The 14,254-nt window shown below is 31.3% G+C and overlaps 1 protein-coding gene across 1 annotated transcript in view; it reads left to right on the forward strand.

The window, feature by feature from the left end:
* The first annotated feature begins 2,110 nt into the window (after positions 1–2,110).
* Positions 2,111–14,254, forward strand: part of LOC126883870 (uncharacterized) — an 84,610-nt gene continuing 72,466 nt past the window's right edge. Inside the window, exon 1 of the mRNA XM_050649548.1 lies at positions 2,111–2,189. The gene's annotated coding sequence lies outside the window, so the exon portion shown is untranslated. The remainder of the gene's footprint in view (positions 2,190–14,254) is intronic.

Here is a 14,254-nt window from a genome sequence, read left to right on the forward strand (position 1 = left end):
TTTTTTGTGTGACACGGTGACAGGAAAATACAGCGTGTTTTATATGTTCGTTCATGGGTATTCTTTCATTTTTCCTACTGTACCTCATCAAGTCATTTCAAAAGAGTTTCCTCATAGTCTTTATCCCCTTATTTGAACTTTTTGACGAACTGGGGCACATTATGTTTAATGACGAACTGGGCACAAACACTAACACCCCGTCTATTAGACGGAAATCACACTTTGAGTCTAAATATCTTTCGAATAACAACCTGCAGCAAATTGCCGAATTCAATACTAGTAAATAATAACCCAACTTGAAAAGTCATAAACGGATGACCTTCAAATTTTTCTAGGAAGGGAAATATCCCACTTTCAACAAACGATGCCGTCTGAGAGACGGTGTGTTAGTACTTAAGGGTTAAATTAAATCACAAACAGCCTCCTTCCTACCTATTGGCAGTTTGAACTTTTAATTTAAGCTAAAAGCAATGTTTATTTGCAAAATAAACATTTTTTTCTATTTTCTGACAGCAATAGAATGTATTTTGAGTTAAATAAATTACATGCATTCTTCTTCTTGCGTCAATTAATTTAATTCAAAATTTTTTTTGGCCTCCCTGTATAAATAATGATATTAATGTTTATAATACTGAATAGAGCATTGAACGCCTTTGTAAATGAGCTACAACACGAACCCATATTCCTATTTAAAAAAATAATTACGTCATCACGCTCGGATGGATGACGTCACTAGTTTGAAATATATGCCAAAAAATTTAATTTAAAAATAAAAATCGACCTGTTTCGGGATTTTTCTCTAAAATCGTCCATTTTAGAGAAAATGAATTTATTCCATAATTTAGCCCCTCTCTGTATATCAGGAGACCGGCGACAATCTAACCAATAGTTTAGCAATAATTAAAATGTAATTAAAAAATTTCGGTCGAAATAATAACCAGAAAGATTATGATGCACCAGAATAACTATGATTTTCATATACAAAAGCACTATACCTATTCAACGTACCTTACAGGATTGAAATTGGACCATTTGAGCGGTCTCAAGAATGTTATAAAGAAACAATTTTTTGGCTTATAAACAAATAGAACCCCTCAGAAAATATTAGATTAAATTAAATTAAGTTAACGCTGTTGAAAAGAGCACGGCTTCTGTGTCCTTTTCGAAGAAAAACAAATTGAATTGCGAGGAGTGATTCCAGGTATAACCGGTCAAATTTGACCGGCATTTGCGACAGAGTTATAAACAACAGGATTTTAATCTTTGAACCATTAGATACCTTTTAATTCCGGTCCTCTTTGTACATACAAATTTTCATATCTTCAAGACACTCATAACAAAAAAGATTTATGTCACTGTCACCAAATTATTTAATTATTGATAAATAATTACTTCCCTCAAATTTTAGTTGAAAATTAAAGATTTTGTTTGGAAAACCCGAATTTTCCGAAGAAAATTTCCGTCGAAGGAAATTGGAATAAATTATCAATGTGCAGAATTAAATTACTGTCAATTTTTATGTGAGTGTTTTGGTTTAAAGTTAAAATTTTCGGAGTTATAGAGCAATAATAAAAAAAAAAGATTTCGGAGTGCTAATTTGTTTATAAACAAAATAGCACACTTTCTGTGGACTTTGCACAGCTATATTACTAATATAGGAAATCTTAAGATTTGATTTCAGCATGTCCAGCAATAAAATAGCTGGTAATTAATTTTCCTTGTTTTTTACTAATTTTCCCAGATTATTACCTCACATCTTTCATTGAGTTGATGATTCATGTTGTGGACATTCTCAATTATTATATTTCTAATTTAATACTATTCTATCTAATTCCTCAAAACAAGCAAATTTCAATTAAACCCAGCTATATTATAATACCTTTTGATTTAGTTTTCCTTGCAAGAAATAAACAAAACACATCTAAACTAAACCTAACCTCGCTTTTGGCCATTCATTCATCTCCGTGTCAAATAATTTCGACAGTCGCCATATTGAAAGCGACTTGTTTTTGGTCGAAATTTGATTTAGAATCAGTAGTTTTAGTTGGTAGCATGGTTGGTAGTAGTGAGTGACGAATGACAGTATGACTCATTGACAATTGACACTGACAGTTTGCCAGGTGCAGGGGAGAGGTGAACAGCCAGCACTCGCGCAGGAGAGAAATGAGAAGAAATCAAACTCAAAGAAAGTAAGTTCGTTAGTGTAAAGTGTCCCTTGAAGGTGCAGATTAATTGCAGGAAAATTAAATTTGGTGTAAGTAATTTTATTCTATAATTTGACCATTATTGAGAAAAGGAGGATTCTATTAATACAATATTGTTCTTTACGAATATTGCTGAATTGCAATAAATATCTTATTTCTTAATGTTTTAAAACTTTATGAATGTTCCTGGAGGGAGGGATAGAGTTCCTTTACAAAGAAATTATCATTTTCTATAACATTTAAGTTTTTTTTTGATATATAAACTTCAAATTTGGAAGATATAGGTAATTATTGAGCAAGACACAAGACAATGAAGCAGACATCCTTGATAAAAATTTCATGTCTGTAAAAATCCTATTATCCTCTTCTCTTGCCACACTAGTACCTACCAACTACAAAGTACCTATAATTGTTCCACTTTCACCTGCAAAATTAACCTTGAGACAGACAAGTGATACAACTAACAAAAAGCTGGGTAAATGTGCAAAACACTTAAATATCACTTTGTTTGATTCACTTTATATTTATTATATTTATATTATGGATGTGAAAGTTGTGCAATAAATAGGTACTTTTTAAATGGAAATAACCCAGGGTAATGGGTTTTCTCATATCAATGGCTTAGTGTGAAAACCTAGTATCTCAATTTTTTTTCGAAAATGACATTTTGGTGGTTTTAGTTTGAAAACCTTGTATCTCACCATTTACAACTGTTAGAAAAAATCCAAATACAGTAGACTATTTTCTACAGCCGAAAAAAGAAACCACATATATCAATTGCTCTCTTGATTTAGTGTGAATACCAGGTATATATAACCAAGAATTTTGTACTTAATTTGAAGTGTTTGTTTGAGAGATTCTACTTGGAGAAGTATTTTTTGTGAACAACAAAATGTAGTCCGGCATGTAGAAACATTTTATGAACCTTAAATCAAAAGATTTGTATTGTATCCACCTAATATCTGAAGGTGTGCAATAAGCTATGAAAAATGAAAACCTCGTAAATAATAATAAACAAAACCTCATTTAAGATGAAAAACACGTATATCAAGATATACGAGGTTATCATAGTTACTTGGGCAAAGACTCTATATACTGGAAGGATATTTACGTGTTTTTCATAGTTAATATTTGTATTTCCAATTTAATAGCGATATTTAACACTTTTAGCTCTGGGCCAATATCAGATATTTGTCTCAATGTGCTCGACTTAAAAATACATAACGTAATTTTTGTTTTTATATTATATTATGCTGAAAATCAGTTTTTTGCCTCTCCTGTAAAATTGTCATTTAATGAGATACGAGGTTTTCACACTAAGCCATCGATATGCATGTTTTTATCAATATTACTTTAAAAAATATGAATTGCTGCACTCTTGTAGTGTTTAAAATCAATGTCCAACAAATATTTTTTTTATTTTCAATAGCATGTTGAAGTAAAACTAACAATATATAAGAAAGTAAGGTAAAGAAACTAGTTTATAGATACATCAAAATTTTCAAAACTTTGAAAGTAAGTTGAAAAGTGACAGAATTGTTTCAATAAATAAAAAAAGAATGTGTATGTACTTTGTTGGCACATAGTCTGGGCTGATTATCAGAGAATAGGTCATTTTTGGGAAAAGTTTTTTACCAGCAATTTTATTGCTGGAATCGAAGCTTATGATTATATATATTAATAATATAGGTATGCAAAGTCCGCAGATAGTGTGCTACTTTTTTATTAACAAAATGGCGCCCCCAAATCGTGTTTTTTTTCAATTTTTGCTCCATAACTCCGAACATTTGAACTTTACACCAAAAACACGCTAATAAAAATTCACCGAAATTAAATTCTGCATAAAGACATGTTTTTCCTGATCTGCTCCGACGAAAATTTTCCTTGGAAAATGCGGGTTTTTTTTTCCCAACAAAATCTTTAAATTTCAAATAAAGTTTTAGATAAGTCATTATCTACCAATAATTAAATAACTTGGTGACATAAAAGCTTTCTTGGTTTAGATTATAGTTCCAGAAGCCGCTGAAAATTAAACGAATATTTTAGCAACAATTCAATTGTTAATTAATAATTTACAGTCGCAATAATAACCAAAATAATTGATACACTAATCAAACTTTGAAATCTGATAAAGATGAGATGCCTATTTAATATTTTGTCAACAAAATATAAATTTTTAATTTTTTTGAATAATCTTTAAATGTTAAAAAAAAATAGTTATAAACAAATTAACGTTTCTCAGAAAGTTTTTATTATATTCTAATTTTAAAAAATATGTAAAATCCGTATTTCGAAGATCTTGAAAATGAATGCTTTAAAACTTTTTTGCAACTATTTGCAAAAAAGTTATGAAACAGCAAAATAAACATATGATTCCTACGTTGTTTATAATGTTTTTTAATTCTTTCAAAGCGTAAAAGTGAGTTTAAAGTACAAGCTAATTACTTACAAAAAATATCGATTATTAGTTTAATATTTATATTTTAATTGAAGATAATAGATATTTTTTTTGTAATTTACACGCGTGAAAGTAGACTAATACAGTACTGTAGCAAAAATTTTCACTCGAAACGACGACCGCACGCGACGTGCACTAGTTAATAAATAAAATTATCTATTATAACCTGTCCACCGCTCTGTATCAAGCCTACTTTCGCGCTAAAAGTTACAAAAAAACATTTTTAATCTTTGATTAAAATATAAGCATTGAACTAATGTTTGGTATTTTTTGAGAGTAATTAGTTTGTACCATAAACTCACTTTTAAGCTTTGAAACAATTAAAACAAATTTTAAACAATGGAGTAATTGTATGTTTACTTTGCTGTTTCATAACTTTTTTGCAAATGGTTGGAAACAATTTTTAAAGCATTAATTTTCAAGTCCTGATCTTGCCATTGAATGTTCTTAATATTGACTTAAGAGCTGCCGTGAACAATTTTGGTGAAATATTGTCTCCTTGTCTTACTCCTCGACCTAAACCTGAATTTTTCTGTCTTTGTGTAGTTGTATAGGTGATGTAGTGTTCTCATATATGTTTTTGATTAGAGATGTGTACCTGTAATCTATTTGGCTTTGCTTTAGGACTTCCAGTACTGTTTCAAACTCTATAGAAGCAAAAGCATTCTTGTAATCGACAAATGCAAGAACCAGTGCTATGTTGTACTCGATGCATTTTTCAATTATTAATATCTTTATTGTATGCAAATGATCATCTGTGCCATATCCTGCTCTGAAACCTGCCTGTTCATTGGGTTGATAGAAATCAAGTTTAGGTATTAGTCTCTTCTTATTAGGTACTAGTATCTAGTAGTATATTAATTATTTCCCATTAAAAATAGTTAATTACAAAAATGCCACAAGAAAATAGCTTCAGAACAACATTAGAACACTTCAGAACCAGCCAATCACAAGAAGAGTTCCCAGATACAGTCAATCTTTTTTCCCAAAACACAGAACCTTCTAGATCAGTTAAGTTTCTTGGTCTTCATATTGACCAGAACTTGAATTGGGGAGAACAAATAAAAAATGCGACAAAAAAACTAAATAGAGCCTGCTACTCATTAAGAGTTTTGAAAAACTATCTAGACCAGGGAATCTTACTATCGGTATATTATGCAAACTTTTATTCTCTTATGCGATATGGAATAGTCTTCTGGGGTGCTTCGGTGGATAGCTCAACTGTCTTCATAGTCCAAAAAAAGGCAGTCAGGGTGATCCTAGGACTAAAGGCGAGAGAATCCTGTAGAGGCCGATTCAAATCACTCAATATACTCACTTTCTCAGCTATCTATATATATGAAAGTATTATGTTTCTCTTTAAAAATTTTACTTTATTTTATCACCTGCTACCAAATCATGAATATAACACAAGAAGCCTTAATTTGAATATTCCACTTCACAGATTGTCCCTAACAGAGAGAAGTCCTTTGTATGTGTGCGTTAAATTTTACAATAGTCTACCATCTGACATTCAACGGGAAACAAGCTATAAAGCTTTTAAAAAAACGTTAACACCTGGTTAACATTGAGCCGTATACTGTGGTGGAGTACCTGGCCGATCAGCCTTGATCAGCATATATGTAATTTATATTGTTTGTATATTTTAGTGTATTGTTAATATATCTTTTTAATATGTGATTGTTAGTAATGTGACGTTATTTGCTCAATTATGTTAAAAATTTATGCAAATAAAAATTTACTCTACTCTACTCTACTCTATTAGTCTCTTCGTTAACATTATGTGTAAATACAGTAGAACCCCGCAAATCCGAACCCCGCTAATCCGAACTTTCGGCAAATCTTAACCAACGGAAAGTGAACAAAATTTAAAAATTTAAGACAAAAACTTAAAAACATGTTTACTATACAGAGTAAAACCAGATAATTGAACAATGTAGGATTAATAGGACTCTGACATTTAAAATTTCATAAAAATAAATACGTACTTCAATATGTAGTGCATGCCTATAAAGGTTAAACATAAACCTACTTCGGTTCCCTCGTAGTCAATTTGAGTCCAAAAATATTGTCCACACTCTTGTGAGAACGTTTTGCGACTCAAAATCAATGACAATGAAAGATTGAATTACTGGGTTAGGCTAAATTTCGGATAATCTGAACTTTTCGGAATCCGAACAGGCTATCCCCCCAATTAGTTCGGATTTTCGGGGTTCTACTGTAGGCTATAATTTTCTAATTTAGTAATATCACCTTTTTGTCTAATGTAACTATCACTCCATTATTCCAGTCTTTTGGTGGTAGGCAGTTGCCTGCCACCTCTTATAACATAATGACCTAGTTACCTTTTGACCCACTTACCACATGTGGGAGTCATATGTTGCCCTAGGGCCGTGTCTTTAGGAATTTTATCCATCCTTTGGATTTTTCAATGTGTTCATTTATATGACTTGTCTGTTTTTTGAAAGGCTTTGACCTTTGTATTTTTTGGTTGGCTCACCATGTTCTTGTAACACTGATGATGCTCTTGTTACAGAACGAAAACGTTTTGTTTATATGTTTGTAGCCTTTAGGGCTTTTTAAACTAATATACCTTTTACCAAGAGGAAAATTTTTTATTAAATTTCATTTATATTTGGTATGTCATCAATAATTTTTTAATATTTAACATTAATCAGCCTTGAAGAATGTTTATAAGCAACATGCTCCAAACAATGCAGTTGTTTACCTCTACCTGTAAACAAGCCATATATTTATATCTTTAGAATGTATAGGTTTGATAAATCCTTGCCACATATTATGAATAACAACCTGATAATACTTATGATTTAACAACACTGTTAATCAAATTTGGTTTATTACCACTGATCTGTCTAAATAAAAACAAGATTATTGTTATTTTGATCATTTATACTTGAACATGGTCTCCTTCTTTGCTTAACCTTCATCGGACGGGCCTCAAAACACTACACAAAAGGCGGGCCGGGGCTTGAACGGACTCCATTCTTATAATGCGTGAACTATGCCTACATAAAAAAATTTTAACAATAACACATTATTTTTATGGAATTGAACATTTATTAGACTAAACATACACTACAAAATACATTATACTGATTGATACTAATAGAATAAATAACAATTATATACATGCACTCTATTGGGACCGTGCAAGTTCGGAAAAGCGACACCTATTTCTACGCTCTGCACTTTTATTCGCACTTTTGATTATATTTGCCAATCATACGGTCCTGGTTACTGGATAATTTTCAAGGCCATAGTCCAAAAAAAAATAATAAGAAAAAATAAGATGTAGGTTATGCTGTTTAAACGTAAACAATTGTATGTAGTAAATAAAATTAGTTATTAAAATGCAGAACTGCAAGCAAAATACAATTAATTAAATTTACCTTTATATAATAATTGCATATCATATCAATATTGTAAACAATATATAATTTTTCTTCTTAAATGACAATAGGTATGAAATGTACGTCAATTTGACAATTTCAATTGACAATATGAATTATTTAAGAAAGTTGCAATATTTCTCCGCTATTGGCGCACGATCGTTTCGCGTATCCGTTCCAAGTACTTGCACACCGCGAATACCTATACTATTTGTACAATGTATACAAACTGTCTCTGATTTCGCGTGTTTTCTTCTTATTACGCCGTCTCCTTTCGAAGGTTGTCGATCCAGTCCAAATGAAAATTGTAGTTTTGGAAACTGCAGCACGAAAAATGTCTGCAGAGGAGCGGTCAAACCATCTTCTGAGGTCTTTCAGCCACGTGTTTTGGCGTCTTTCTACTGATATTTTGCCCTGTACTTGGCATACAAATGTACGTTTATTGGTGCCTTTAAGAATACCTAACTTTTAGTTTTGGAAACGTTTAAGTGTAAACCAAACATTTCGCTATGACGATCTACCGCATTTATTATAGTTTGTAGTTCTTGTGCGTTGCTTGCTATTAGGACGGTGTCATCGGCGTACGCGATGTTGTCTATGCTGGTTCCGATAATCTTGATTCCATCTTGGACCTGGTGTAATGCTTCTCTGAATATAGACTCCGAATACAGATTAAATAATAACGGTGGTAAGACACAACCCTGTCGCACTCCTCGTCGTATTTGTATATCTTCGGATGTTGTGTGCTCTATTTCAATTGTTGCTGTTTGTAGCATGTTTTGGGCATACAAAATGATTACACTTTACGCACATTTTACTGGTTTTTCTGTAGTTGCATCTACAGCACAAATGGCACTGCCTTTTTGTATTTTTTTTTGTTCTAACTGAGCTCAGCACTCAGTAATGTCCAAAAGTTCTGGGAATACGTCTGCCATATGATGCTTTTTAATATTTTGGTTCTAGCACACAATAATTACGATACATAAGAATAACTTTGATATGTGTATAAAAAGACACTGTACCTATCTAATGTACTTTACGGAATTAAAATTGGACTATTTAACCGGCCTCAGGAATATTTTAAAATTATAAACAATTTTTTGGCTTATAAACAAATAGAATATCTCGGTAAATAATAAATTAAATTAAATCTTGAAAACGGTATTGGAAAAAAAGCTGCAAGACGGTTCTTTTAAAAGAAAAAACGTTTAATTGGGATGAGTGGTTCCTGAGATACAACCGGTCAAAGTTGACCGGCGTTTATGGCAAAGATATAAACAATAGGATCATAATTTTCGAACCATTACGTTTTTATTTTTGTCCTCTTTCTCCACACCAATTTTCATATCTTTAAAATACTCATAACTTATATTATTATAATAAAAACTATCGATATTACGAGTGAAAATTGCCAACAATAGCAAAATTCCAATCAAAAATTAGGTTGGAGAAAATTTAATCTCAAAGTTCAAAATCGGTATACGTTAAAAAATTGCATTTTCTCGGCTTCCCATGGAGCAATTTTCTTCATTCTTTTTTTGTTCCCAAGTAACTCGAGTAGAGACATCCAACTAACGCATTATTAAAATGTCAAAGTTGCTTTTGTTTTGTTATAATAAATTAATTTATTTATTATAACAAAATTGTTTAATTTGTTTAAATAAAGATTGTTTAAATAACTGTACAGCTTTCAAATGAGAATATTTGTGTTTTTAACGTTAAAAGGTACACTTGTAGTAAGTTTATCTAAAAAAAGTCTTCAACTGGAAAAAATATCTAGTTTTTTTTCTTATAAATAAATTAATTTATTATAATAAAACAAAATCAAGATTGACATTTAATAATGCGTTAGTTATATGGCTCTACTCGAGTTACTTGGAAACAAAAAAAGAATGAAGAAAATTGCTCCATGGGAAGCCGAGAAAATGCATTTTTGAAGTTACACTTCTTTAGGCGCGATTGAGATTGAGGGTGAATTTATATTGATCTGCGCGCATGCGCACACCGACAGTATGGTATTAGTCGTTATAAGGGCTCTGATTGGGTGTTGAAATGATCTGCTGTCAATAATAAATAATTGTTCAATATGAAGGTAAACAAATGTATAATATATTAGTTTTATTGTTGTGAGGACAGAAACAAAAAAGTTTATAATTGTAGTGACTTTTAAATAGTTTTTAAAGCAACAGGTACGTAATAATTGTAAATGTATCATAGGTACCTACCTATTTGAACCTACCAAAATACATAGTATGTAATACTTTTATTTACATAATTTGATTACCATCAAAATTTCTATCAATATTCACCTAATATATTGTTTTCTTACTCTATGTTTTGTTGTATTTTTTCAATTCTAAATCATTTCAATTCAAAATCAAAATAATTTGATTGATGTAATTCAAAAATGTCGAAAAGTTTAATCCGTTTAGTTAGTCGATCTTCGCACATAATGACACGTTGTCTCCGTGGCGAAGCGTTTAATGCGAATGAACCCCAATACAACGCCAATACCAACCGCGCTGGTGTTAAACAATCAGTTTAATATTTAAATAAAATATAAATAAAAAGTATATTAATTTCGTTTATAATCATATAATCATATAATAGAAGTATAACTTCTTACGTGTGTACAAAGTACACACACATTATTTTTTTTTAATGTATACCGATTTTGAACTTTGAGATAACATTTTCTTCAACCTAATTTTTGAGTGAAATTTTGCTATTTTTGGCAATTTTGACTCGTAATATCGATAGTTTTTATTATAATAATATATATGTTATGTGTATTTTAAAGATATGAAAATTGGTGTGGAGAAAGAGGACAAAAATAAAAAGGTAATGGTTCGAAAATTATGATCCTATTGTTTATATCTTTGCCATAAATGCCGGTCAACTTTGACCGGTTGTATCTCAGGAACCACTCACCCCAATTAAATGTTTTTTCTTTTAAAAGAAGCGTCTTGCAGCTTTTTTTCCAATATCGTTTTCATGATTTAATTTAATTTATTTTTTCCGTAGATATTCTATTTGTTTATAAGCCAAAAAATTGTTTATAATTTTAAAATATTCCTGAGGCCGCTCAAATAGTCCCATTTTAATTCCGTTAAGTACATTAGATAGGTACAGTGTCTTTTTATACAAAAATCAAAGTTATTCTTATGTATCATAATTATTGCGGTTATTATAGCGACCGTAAATTTTTAATTAACAATTCAATTGTTGCTAAACTGTTCATTCAATTTCGATCGGCTTGAATCTTGTATATTACTAAGTTATTTAATTATTGATAAACAATTACTTATTTAAATTTTTGGGTGGGTTGTGATTGCGCGCAGCGGTCAAATACCTCCTGGGGTACTCTACACTCTAATACCCGAAAGTTAGGTTTGGACCGAAGGGTTAGGTCTTCCTCCTTCCTGACCGCTGCGCGCAATTGCAATCTGCCCAAAATTTTAGTAGAAAAATAAAAATTTTGTTGGAAAAACCCGCATTTTCCGGGGAAAATCGGGAAAAACACGGCTCTATGTAGAATTTAATTACGGTGAATTTTTATTTGAGTGTTTTTGGGTGTAAAGTTAAAATATTTTGAGTTATAGAGCAAAAATTAATAAAAAAAATACGATTTTCGGGCGCCATTTTGTTTATAAATAAAGTAGCACACTATCTGCGGACTTTGTATACCTATATTATTAATATATACAGTCATAAGATTCGATTCCAGCAATAAAATTGCTGGTTTGTAAATAACTTTTCCTTGTATTTTGCTAATTAGCCCAGAGTATAAGTATTTATTCGTTTTGTGGGACAATCCGTATATACGAATCGGCTACTAATTCAGTGAGGTAAATTATTTATTTTAATCTTTTCGTGAAAAAACCTTGTTAAGTTTTTTGTTTTGTAACTACTTGCCTACTCGTATTATTTTTAAAAGACAATTAATAGTCGCTTACAACTCTCTCTTCGAAAAGTGTATAGAAAATACCGTTTCTCGCAAGTTAATTCCACATCCAACTCAGAAATAGCAGTACGAAGAATAGGCAGGCTTGCTGAAGATTCTGCAACGCAACGCGGCTTCTGCAACGCAACGCGACTGAGACTGAGAACGAGGTAGATTTGTTTTTTGCATTTCTGAATAACTCGATCGATGTTAGTTCAAACCATTGGCGTAAATTTTGAAGCCTTCTTCTTCCGGGTCTGCGTTTGCTCTCTATTTTACCCTGTATTATCAGTTGGGGTACATATGGTATTTATCGTGTCTCATAATATGAATGAGGTATTCTTCCGATTCTAATCGTAAAAAAGATTTCTTTTTGTTTTCCCATTCGGTGCAATACAAGCAAGCAATAGTGATTTAACCCAGCCTGAGACTTGCTCACCACTAGAGAATGACATTCTGGTGATACAATGGACGGCCGGAGTGATGACGTAGAAGTGTCATTTTTTATTGACATCATATGCAGGGCACAAAATATCCATGATATTTATATAAATATCAAAATATTGGATATATATGATATATATCCGATATATATCCAAAATGTGATATTTATATGATATGTTGGAAAACATTTCAATGGAGAAACTAAATTGATTAAAATAAGACCCTAACGGTAGAATGTATCAATATAAAAGATATATTTATACTTTAAATAAAAAATACAAAAATATAAACGTACGTATGGTACTATGTTACATAAACAGAAAACAAAATGATACGAGTATCCAAGTAACAACTAAATTAACTAAAGTATTGAAAACATTAACTTAAACATATAGGTATTTCTATTTTTCCAAAATAACTTAAAATTCTGAACATTTAAAAAACACAATCAAAATTTAGAAAATTAATTAAGATGATGCTTCAACATCGGAAGTGTCTGAATCAAAACCAGTAAACACCTAAACCAAGACTTGATTCTGCTTCTTCATTTTCCCTTCTTCCAGTTTCTTGTTCAGGCCAAATCCATTCCAAATTGTCATGTTTTTGGTATGAAGAACAGTTTAAATATTTAAACGTGAATACAAGTTTAGCAGCCTTTTCGGTTCCTAAATTATTTCGTAATTTGGAATGCACAAGTCCAAAGCTTGAAAAGCACCTTTCAATGCTTGCCGTTGAGGCTACTGCTGTAAGTAATTGGTTAATTCGTTCGAGAAATATGTTTTTTTCAGGCCAAACAGATTCAGCGATTGGAACAGACTTCCACCATAATAATGGAGATGTTTTTTTGAAATTGGGACCATACATGAAAGACGGAAACGGTTTAGACTTCGAAGTTAGGGCCATTACAAACGGAACAAAATCTGTGTTGATTGAATTTAAATATTCATAAGCCTGTTCTTTTTGTTCGGCAGTAAGTCTTTCTCCCAAAAAGCGATGGTCCAGTAAGTTTGCCAAAAAATGAGGCGAACCTAGAGCCATATTCCTCCTTTTGTTGTTCTTAATTTGAATTGGTTGATCTTGATTGATTTGAATTCCTGTTAGAAGGCAAGTCAACGCACTTGCGACGTTGCCGCTTTTTAACCTTCTTATGTAAAAATTAGTACGAAATTAAATACTGATATATATCACGATATATATAATATAAATATCATGATATATATCAGTGGATATATATCCTCGCGCCCTGATCATATGCCATGTCAGATTTTTCCAAACCTTTCCAAACAAACGTTGTTTAGTGTGGCAAATTTGTATTTTTTATTATTTTTTCAGTTTTTACAGAGAATATTTCCGTTTTTTGCAATATGTAACTATGGTTATAGTTACTACAACAATTTTACAAGGTTGTGTAAATAATAAAGCATGATGTTTTATATAAATATCAATAAAATGTATGTATGGGTGAAGTAAGGTTAGAATTTATTTGATTTTTAGAAATTTTAGATTCTATATTTTATTTTATTTTTTATAGATTTTATACTAATTTAAAAAGTCTTGAGATTCGGCAAAACCTTACTTTTCAACGTGTTTACAATCTTTGTTTGAAAGTGATCATAACACTGAATATAGCCGCAGTTGGCCGTGACGTCACACTCCGGCCGTCTATTCAGGCATATCCCATGTAAGCAGGAATCACTCCACCCCGCTCCAATGCTCCAGACCATCCACTTCTCCCCCGATAGCACTCTGATGCGCTATAGGGGCTCTCAATCAGAAAAGTGCTTATCATATGGTA

This window comes from Diabrotica virgifera, chromosome 4 (assembly GCF_917563875.1).
Source record: "Diabrotica virgifera virgifera chromosome 4, PGI_DIABVI_V3a".
In the NCBI taxonomy this organism is placed as follows: Eukaryota; Metazoa; Arthropoda; class Insecta; order Coleoptera; family Chrysomelidae; genus Diabrotica; species Diabrotica virgifera.